The sequence below is a fragment of the Myotis myotis genome, unplaced genomic scaffold (assembly GCF_014108235.1).
Source record: "Myotis myotis isolate mMyoMyo1 unplaced genomic scaffold, mMyoMyo1.p scaffold_m19_p_2, whole genome shotgun sequence".
Classification (NCBI taxonomy): domain Eukaryota; kingdom Metazoa; phylum Chordata; class Mammalia; order Chiroptera; family Vespertilionidae; genus Myotis; species Myotis myotis.
In genome coordinates, this window is record NW_023416324.1 from 86,507,799 (window position 1) to 86,518,853 (window position 11,055).

Below are 11,055 nucleotides of genomic sequence, written 5' to 3' on the forward strand. Positions count from 1 at the left end.
AAAATACTCAAGATTACAAAGGAAACAGATTATACTAAAATAATGTTAACAAAATTTAAAGGATTTTGATATAGTAATGCACATACTTCTTCATCATTTACTAAATAACGAGGTCAAGTGGTGGGTGTAAAACGACCACAGTGTCCAAGGAGGGGTGAACACCAACCATATCCCATGACATCTGTAACAATGTGAATACATCTGATTGCTGCCGGGGGCAATATCACAAGTACTGCTAATACTACCATTGTCTGTTAACTATATAAAAAATAAAAGGAAATGCAGAAAGGTTTTGTCACATACTGATAAAAATAAAGGAGTACTTTTTCCCATCCAGGTTCACAGACTCAAGGAATTCTCTTGAGGGATTCTGGGGTTATGCATGTGTGTGACTTTAAATCTCTGGATGGGGGGCGGGGGGGATCATACTCCATAGTTTCTGTAACAGAGAATATTTAAAATTCCAATTTTAAAACAGATAAGTTCTTAGAAATCATAAGTCCACTTTAATCAGTTAAGTTCTTAGAAATCATAAGTCTACTTTAATCTACAGCACAAGATGCATAAACATGAATGACTTACAACATTTTGATATACTGAAGGAAAACAAAATCAGTCATAGAAATGTGTGCTGAAATTAAGCACAGCAGGTAGATAAGGATTCTGTGTGGATTTCAAATGATAGCACACATCAGTGCACTGACACATGTCTTTCTATTTCTGCTGCAAAGAGATCTTATTGGAAACAATTAAATATGCTAATGAAAACTGAGAAAGAGAGTTGAGAATTTATAGAATGTTTGGCCTTTTGTTATCTTATAAAATCTGTCTAAGTTTTGGCTTCTGAGCAGCAGAATCTACCAGGGGTTTAAATTCCAGGGTTTTCAGTGGAGAAGGGGGATTACCTTTACTTAATATGATCAAGTATTTTTATTCAGCATGGTAGATGTTATCTAATTTGGGAGATTTTTCTAGTTTTCCTTCAAGTCATAGACCCAATTTAGTCTGGCTAAATGGATAGCTTACTATGTATACATAATATGAGAAGCAGCACTTAATTTGGCAACTTAAAAGTTGTAAGGATGGTGAAAGTGAAGGAATCAACAAGGGGCTACACATTTTTATAATCCAGAGTGTTGGCCTGATTCCTTGCTCATAGCTTTAGGGACAGCCCTGTGTAAAGGTAAAGCCTTGCAATTTTCTTTCTCTCCTAAGATGATTATGTTAGGTATATTTTTGGTGAGGGAAAAACCTTCCCTTCCTGCATCTTGAATAAGGTTGGGTTGGTAACTCTACAAAACACATCTCTTTAAGCCATTTGCCTACTGCAAGGTAAGGACCATATGAAAAGTCAGGGGAAACCATTGGTCTGATAAGTCCACTGTAGATTTTCCCCAGAAGCTGTGTGACCCTGAGTGGGCTGGGGGAGGTCACGGGTGGCTGTGCCTCATGGGGCATTTGAGAAAATGAATCTTCATGTGGACATCTAGACAAGAGTCAAGAAATAAAAATCAGGAAAAAGTATGAACATTTCCAAAATAACCAAGGGAAGGTATGTTTTTAGGCAGAGGTAAGATACATTTCTCTCTTGGTAGTTGTTTAATTAAATGATTATGCAAACACTTAAGTGCTACCATAAAAAGTAAGTCAAATTATGAAAATTCTTGTAATTTAATATCACATGAAAAATGAAGCTATAAAATTGAATCAGTGTGGTGTAAGTAAATATAAAAGATCTAAAAAAGTATACAAGCCAAATTAAGGGTTTAAACTATAGTGATGGTAAGACAATGAGAAAAAGTTTAAGTTTTGTTGAGTGAGTTAAATGTCTTTTTTTTTCCACTTAAATTTTACATCTGTGCTAACATTTTCCCATAACTTACAAAAAATGTTATACTATTTTATGAAACCAGAGTGTTTTCTTATTACAAATTTGGCATCTGAAATCAGATACAGCTTATTTCTGTCTAGATGCTATCTAACATTATTAGATTTGTTATCATGGCCAAGTCATTTTATCTCTCTAAGCCTTAGTTTCCTTACTTTGAAAGCTCCTGTAAACATAGTTGTTATAAAGATTAAATGTGTTAGAGCATAGTAAACACAGTGCCTATAAGTTAGTAGATCCTCAAAAAATATCTAGTTCTTATTATGTGATTGTCTAAACTGGATACTTCAGAAGGCATATGGTGCTGGTGGCCAGCATTCTAACATAAAAGCCTCGGGCACATGTATTCCAAAAGTTCTTTCTATATTCAGTTTATTTAGGTAGACCTCTGGGCTGTACTAGGAAAAAATGTATTGTTACAACAAGTACACATTTTGTAACACATTTTAAATTAAAAAACAGAAAAAACAAACAAACACATATTCTCAGACTTTATCAGTCCGTGGTTATGAATAAGATATCCCTAACACTGTTAGCTAAATATTGCTGGTATTATGCATCCATTTGATAAAGACATCCAGAACCCTTGCAAAGTTTCAATGATTATGTCTGGAAGTCCTTGGGATGACCTCATTTATGGTTAGAAGCAAGTGTGCACCTTGTGGGTACTTTCCCTCTCTCTCTTACCAGATGCCTATGGGACTGGGTCTCTACTGCCTAAATCGCCTTTCTTCTCAATGTGCTTCCACAGTTCACCAGGAACGTGGAATCTGCTCAGGCAGATTCTCTAGGCTTCCCCAGAGTGCAAATCTGGGCAGATAAAAGGAGATTGACCTAATCTCAATAGAGCTCCCACTTAGTCTCTGGGTCCTGGTATGTGTGAAATGTGTCCCATGCTCTCACCCGTTTAGGACCTTAGCTCTCCCTTTCCTTTCTTCTCTCTACTCCATGCCAAACAAAAAAGCAAACAATAAAAGCAAACTGGGATATTTTCTCTTCCCCAGGCCCCCTTTCCTCACAGGCTTTCAGGTTCCAGGACACATTCTCAGATGTGACCACCTGGCCTTTTGGCTTCCTTTCTAGAGTGACTGTAGAATACCAGATTCTCTGCCCAAGCTCTGCAGAACTTTCTTCCACCCTCAGTCAAGTGCCAATCTGCGGGGACAGTCCAGCTGCAAGGTGACAAAGCATATTTGTTTAGGATTTTCTTCTCCCTAATCTGGCTGTACAGAGTGGGAAGTACTTGTTTGTTCATGGAACCCAAATGTCTCATTTTCTAGTCCGAGAAAGTATTGTGATATCATTTAGGAGTAGAATGAGTTGATGCTGAGTCTGTGATTAAAAATAAGTTTCATGTAAACAGGTTTCTGGGGGAAGACTCCCATGGCTATGCAAAGGAATTACAGTTAATTCTAAACATGAAGGACTTTAAAACTATTATGAGACAGTAATTTTAGCAGTTCTACAGATGATTAAAAAGCCATTTTCTAAAATATTCTCACTGGAGTTTTTTTTAGTTTTTTTAAGAAAACATTTAATTGCTTCAATCAAGCATAACTACTTTCTGCTTATGGTATAATTTGTATACTCTGATCACAGGGTGTGTGACTATCTGTCATAATTTTATATGTGTATATTCCCCACTGTAGTAATTGGCTATCATTAATTGTGAATAATTCCCTGCTCATTAAAGTACTGCAAAAAGATGAAAAAACAAGGCCCAGCAAACAGAAATAGGATGGGAAGCCTCGTTTGTGTCCTCTCCACAAATGTGAATTATGTTTCTCAGGACTTTATAAACTATACCCATTTGAAACACATTAAAAAAAATGAGAGAAACAAGTGACAAAACCCAGCTTTTCAAACAAAACAAAACAAAACAAAACAAAACAAAACAAAACAAAACAAAAAAGTATGCCTGGTGCTTTCTGGGCTTCAGGTAGCAATTACTTTATGCAATTCAAACAAGCTTTACTTTGAAACATTTAAACCTGCTGCAACTCTTCTCTTCAACATATAGGTTAAACCATACTGACAGGAAACAGGAAACAACATAAGGATTGTCCCAATGGGACCATTTCAGAATATGGTAATACCATTACCTAGTTAGGTAACATCAAATCCTTACAATATGCAAATGACCCTGACCATATTACATCTAGAAGTAACATATATCTAAATTGCTTAGTAAGCTCCTCAATGTGAATAAGTTATATAATATGAATGCTAATTAGAATGAAAACAATCCAGGTTTACTTGGAGTAGAGCATGCTTCAGGACAATGAGAACAGAGTACTGAGCTAATCATAAACATCTGCAGGCAGCCAGCTGTCATTCTTCATTGTCTTGGTATAATAAAACCATCTTATATATTTAAACCTTATATGGAATTGCCTCCTCCCCTATCCATCGTCTCCATTCCTTTTAGGTGAGGTCTTCTGTCTGTTCTTCCCACTCCCACTTCTGCTATCTGTGTTTCTATTGTGAAACACACCCTTGCTCTGCAAACTCTCCCACCCATCCTTCAAACCATTCCTGAATTCCACCCGCTTTCTCCATAAAATCTTAAATAAATCAATCCAGAGAGTTCACAAATGCTCTGTAGCCTTCCTGATGAAGTGACAGGGAGAGTGATGGGAGTTCTCTGGCTGGTGACAGACATGCCACTCCCATGGCTGCCTCTTCAGGCCTCAGATTAATAAATGCATTACCTCTACATGTGCCTTTGCAAATATTCTGCTTACTCATATATTTTATGTATTTGTTGATGTTCTTTAATTTATGTTTGTTAACACTTTCTTATTTTTTCAAATCAAATCAATGCTCTTATCTGCAAGGCACTTCTATCAAAATTAATGTTAAATATTACTAGGTTTATACATAATTTTTATAGCATCTTGAGCAAATAGGCTTATGTCATAGTTATTGCTATTGTTCCTGGTGTCCTGGACTTGGATCAGACAAAGAATAGCAATGAAAGACCCTGCAAATTCTGCCAATTGGTCTTATATATCTTAACATAAGTAAGACATCAGAGCTTCCTCCATGCTTACACTTCCTTTGTATGTGCGTGACTGCATATGTGATTATTCTTGTTTCCACCTAAAATAATAACATGTGGAAGTAGTGTCCCCCAAATCAACCTCCAAGTGCCCCAACATTGTAGACATTCACATTTCCTGACTCTCTCCCTTTATCTGTCCCCTGCATTTCATCCTAGTCTTGTGCATTTACCGGGTTTTTGGCCTCATGTGCTGGCTCCTGTTATTGTTTCCACACTTTTCCTTTGCAATTGACAAACAGATATGTGTTCTCTCTGGATTTAATTCTTATTTGTCCCTGAACATAGATGATCCTTGTGTTCTGGTTCAATTTTGCTCTGGCTGTGGTTGGTTGTTCCGTGGCCTCATTTATTCTCAGCTATCAGAGTCCCACATTGGAACTAGTCCTGAATTGGAATCCTAAGGAGGTAGAGAGGTAGTGATTAAACATTATCAATTAGCTAGATGACGGGTAGACAAATATGAATAAAACACAATCCTGTTCCTTTGGAGTTCACTGCCGAGTTGAAAAGATACATTTACAAGCATTATTTATTAAGTAATGTGGTAACGTTACCACCAAAGAATGTGCACATTGCTTTGGGCTGCTCAGGAAAAAAATAGTAGTGTCTCAGTAAAGGATATTTAGAAAACGTTTAATTAAACAAAAGGGGAAAGGTTGTCCAAATTGAAGAGTTATCTCAATTACATAAATATTTGAACTAAACCTAAAAATTTCTATTATAGTATATTTATCATATGTTGTTCAGCATCTTTTTCATCAATTTTCTTACAACAATGTATTTATTTTGATGCAACTAGAAGAGTGTTTTGTTTTTGAGAAAACAAATCAACATTACAACAGACGGCCTAAAGGAAGAGATTTGGTAACACGTTTATGGACGGGCACATTAGACCTTGCTCCTTAGGATGGACAACCAGGCTGAAATACTTCCCATCCTGAAGCAAACCAAAGCAATACAAAATACTGCTATTCCCTTGGCCTGTGTTTATTTCAACCTATGCCATTTCTCTGTTCTTTATCTGATCTAAACTTCTCAAGTATGGACAGAGGAGGAGAATCTCTTTCTATGAAAAGAATAGTCTACACTTAAGGTCCTTAAGTTTTTGCTCCCCAGATGATGTCAGCACAGCAAAGTTTCTTCTGCTCTCTACTCCATGTAAATTGATCTCCTTATATTCTCAAATGAAGCAGGCACTTTTAGCTCTTATCTTGTTAGTTCGGTGATTTCATCTACCGCTACTGATTAGTCCTCTTTGGAACTGTTCTCTTGATTTTATATTTTTATTCTCTCATTTCTCCCACAACTTCTTCCCTTATTCCTTTGTGAGTCTCATGTTTGCTCACCATTTTAAATATGGTATTTCTTTTTTCCCTAAGCCTATTTCTTTTCCCATTTTTTTTCCTGGAAAAATTCATGACTTTAGCTATTATTTATAGGTAGACAAAACTTGATTTATACCCTTGACAAAAAAAAAAATCTCCTGAGATGAGAACCTTTATATCCATGTGCCTGCCTGACATAACTACTCAAAGAACTCCAAAGCATTTTAAAACTAATAAGTTTAAAATGAAATACCTCAACTCCCTCCCTCAAAACATGTTCTTAGTCTTGTGATCTCTATCTTGGTGGTTCTAACAGGGTCACCCAAGTAAGAAGTTTGGAGTCATTATTGACATCTACATATTCTAATGCTTAGTATTCAATATTCGTAATCAATTGTTACTTTAAAAATAATTTGTAATTCTTTCACTTTCTCTCTATACCTATTACCACTGTCCAACTTAGACTTTTAAGACCTTTCTTAGGCTATTATAGTAGCCTTTTATTATTTCTTTGTCTTTATTGTTAGTCCATGTTAATCTATATACCATGATCCTTACACAATACCAATGCCTGAGCTAAAGTCAAATCTGTCTAACCCATGTCATTACCTTCCCAGTACCAATAGTATACAATTCAAGTTTCTCAGACTAGCGTTAAAAGCCCTCTTCTGTCTGACTGTATCTACCATTGTCCTCAAAAACTTTTATACCTACTTTAAATATGTCATAGCTTCACTAACCTATTTATAGATATGTGAAAACTTTCTACAGCTTCTTATTTCTACCTTGAAAGTATTCTATTCCTTCACTCTTTTCATTCAGCTAATTCTTATTCATGCTTTTAAGATGCAACTCTGGGGACAATTCCACCATAAACTCTCTCTTCCTTCTCTGGGCTCCAGTAGGTCTCCCTTCATGTGTTTTCAAAGCAGCCCTTGCAGGTCCTTTCTACATTCTAAATGCATTATATGTATGAGCAACTACAGAGTAGGGCCATTTTCAATGATATATCTGGGAACATAGGAAGCAAGATTTTTTTTCCAGAAAACTTATGAAATATACTCAGACAAAATTATAGGTTACATTTTTTAAATGACGTGTCAATTGTTACAGGTGTTTTCTTATGAAAGATCAAAGTAAAATTTTGATGGTATTAAAACTAAAACTTTCAGTTACAAAATAAGCCATAGAGATGTAGTGTGCCGAACGATAAATATATAGTCAATAATATTTTAATAACTTTGCATGGTGACAGATGGTTAGTAGATTTAGTGGGGTGATCACATAGTAAGGTATATAAATGTTTTCTGTTTTGTTTTTGTTTGTTTGTTTTTTTAAATGAAAAGAGTTGACAATTTTATTTTGACATTTCACAATACAAATGAAAATTTCTTTTTTTTTTTTGTCCCACTACTCCCTCAAAAAATATTCTCTCTTAGGAAGAGCGAGTGAGTCTTCCTTGTCTGCTGTTAGGAAACATCTAGAGTCACAGCACCTGGCTCTCCTGTGAAGTAGAACAAGGCTCCCCTTTCTCCTTATCTGTCTGGTCGAGTCACTCCGGGCTGAGTGGGCAGGAGGTCTCATCATTCGGGGCCTAGGTATCATTGGCATGTGACTTCCCATAGGCAGCCTCATTCCAGGAACAGGTCCCGCTGGCGTCATCCCAGGAGGAGGAGGACCCATCATTGGCATCATGGGTCCCCATAGGGGGTGCTGGCATCATACAGGGGTGAGGTGGACCCGAAAGATGGGGTGGAGGTGGGATCATCACCCCTGCAGGAGGGGGAGCTGAGAATGGAGTAGGAGGTATCTTTCCTTGCTGAAATGCTGCAGTTGTTTTGTCAATCAGGCTCTGAGCCTGCTCTTCCATCCATTTCTGATAGTGTCTTCCACATTCTCGTTGTGTTTCCTACCACTGCAGTGTGTCTTTCTCACAGATGGAGAGTCATGGGTGAGGTATGTATCGCAGCAGTCACAATAAAGCTTTGGCATGTTGTTCTGCAGGCTGTTGGCACCCCACAATATTGTATACCTGAGTCCAATATACTATTATATGCTAATTATACTTAAACATTTTTTAAATAATAAAATTAAAGAAAAAAATCTAGAGTGGTTCAAAAATACAAACTTTTGATAAAGCATTTTAGGCCATATATATAGAAATTTGCATTTTTTAAAAAAATTCTGTCTAAATAGAGAGCTACATAAAATTGACTCTTTACAACAAAATCCCCAACCACTGCTCACCAATATGTACCTCAACACTTCCAATACTGAAGGACCCACTTCCCCAAAGGTAAACAAATCACAACCTCAAGCACTGCCACTACTTAGTGGGTTTTCCTTGAACAGATCAACAATCTGTCTTCCTGAAAAGCCTGTACATTGTCCCCGTGCATCTTCTACTTGCATCCAAACAGAGCCACTCTGGATCTCTTCTATTTGACATTCTCCAAAAGGAGTCATCTGTTAGGTGCTTTAAGAGCATGTCTTCTCCAAAATTCCTTTTAACCTCTTTTTGGGTGATTCTATTTTAGGTTCCCTTCACTGAGCTAATCATCCTATAGGGTATGTTTCCACCAGTGTCTGTTTCCTTTCTAAAAAATTTACCTTTGAGTAAAATGCTTAAGGGGATTCTGATTGCACATAAAAAACAGATCCATCAGCTCCCTAACTCTAAATGCTACAGTTCTATCAATGTCTCAAAGGTGCATATGGTCTACATTAGTAGGTATATAATACTATTGGTATCCTAAATAAAACACTGAATGTGAAAACAGTCTCTTTTTATCTCAATGGGTGGTTATAAAGGCCGGTGATAATCACTCATGATGCTTTTGCTATGTTGGTCATCACTGAAACAGGTTTGTGCTACAGAGTGTGTCAATTCATCCTCACACTGCTTTTTTCCCCCAACATCCAACTCTCCCACCCCATTCTCACGTGTTTCATCCTATTTATGTTGCCAAATCAGATCAAAGTAATTCAACCCATCAAAGATGGATATTTATCTGGGCAAACAGTGAGGCAAAGATGCCAATTATTAGAAAGAAACCAGGAATGCCAAGAAAAGTGAGTGAAATAATATGATGTGAATGAATATGTGAAAAGAGTAATGGGATCACCAAAGTTAATATCACTCTCCATCATAGAATATTTTTACCAAACAATAGGTCATATGAATAGGACAATTTGAGAGGAGTTATGTGCACACACTAACAAGTTAAATAAAATATGGTGTATCCATAGTTTAGTATATTATGCAGCCCTATGTTTGTTGCAGTATTATTCTTGGTGGCCAAGGCATGGAAACAACCAGTGTCCTTTAATAGGTGACCAGATAAAGAAGATGTGGTACCTATATACAATGGGATACTACTCAGTCCTAAGAAAATATAAAATAGTGCCATTTTTAACAGCATAGATGGATCTTGAGAATATCATGCTAAGTGAAATAAGTCAGACAGAAAAATCCAAGAACCATATGATTTCACTCATGTGTAGAATACAAAACTGAAAGCAACAAATGAACAAACAAGACAATGAAAACTCACAGACACAGATAACAATATGGTGGTTACCAGAGAGAAGGGTAATAAAAGGTCAAGGAAGTCAGATATATGAAAGAAGATTTGACTTTGGGGCACATGCAATATACAGATGATATATCATAGACTTGCTCACTTGAAACCTATATAATTTTATTAACCTAGTGGCCTGGTGCATAGATTCGTGCACATTGAAAGGAAATGAATTAAAAGAAAGATTCATGCAGTAATTACAGTACTGCGAACAATTACATGTCAAAATAGCATATATAATCTAGTATTATAAAATTAAAATACAAAATATTTTAATATTGCTATTTGCCCTATATAATAGAAGTGTCCGAGATTAAAGAAAATTAGTAAAATGTATATGAAAATAATATATAAATTGATTAATAAATAAGCAATAACAACATGATATAAAAAAACAGAGACATGTTATAAAAAAACAAAACCAGGATATAAAAACAACATTGATAAAAACAATGATTGATAAATTGATTAATAAATAAACAACATGATATAACAATAACAAAGACATTATATAACAACAACAAAAATGATATAAAAATAAAAACACGATATAAAAACAAAAACACGATATAAAAACAACAAAAACATGATATAAAAACAGCATTGATAAAAACAATGACTGATAAATAAACGTTTATTTTTAAATTGCCAGTGCACATCATATGTACCGGCTGGTCAGTCAGCCGGACAGTCAGATGGATGATCAGTCACTTAGCCTTTTATATATATAGATGGCACATCAATAAATTTAATAAAAATTTAAAAAACAATAATTGACCAGAATATTAGAATTATGGGCTATATTAGCCTCTTTATATTTTTCTATATATTCAATATTTTCTATAATGTAATACAAAATGACTTCAATTTCTGAATACAAAAAAAATAAATGTTATTAAATATAAAATGGCCCCAGTGACAAACTCAATTAATACCTGAAAAATCAACTGAATTACATGCTTCATAAGTTAGATATATCATAGATCACATAACGTAAAATTGCATTCATAATTTAATTTAATGTTTTATGTTCCTAGCATATAAATTATTAGACTATCAAACATAAGTAAATAAAAGATGATATGCAAATTTAATATTGATCCTTATGAAGGAACCACCACCTATCTTTATGAAAGAAGTACCATTTCCTTCCCTATCTCTCTCTTATAACACAGCTCAGTCATTCAAGCATACTTT

The 11,055-nt window shown here is 35.5% G+C and overlaps 1 pseudogene; it reads right to left on the reverse strand.

Moving 5' to 3' along the window:
* Positions 1-7,812: 7,812 nt before the first annotated feature.
* On the reverse strand, positions 7,813-8,277 carry LOC118674982 (annotated as a pseudogene).
* Between the last annotated feature and the right edge of the window lie 2,778 nt (positions 8,278-11,055).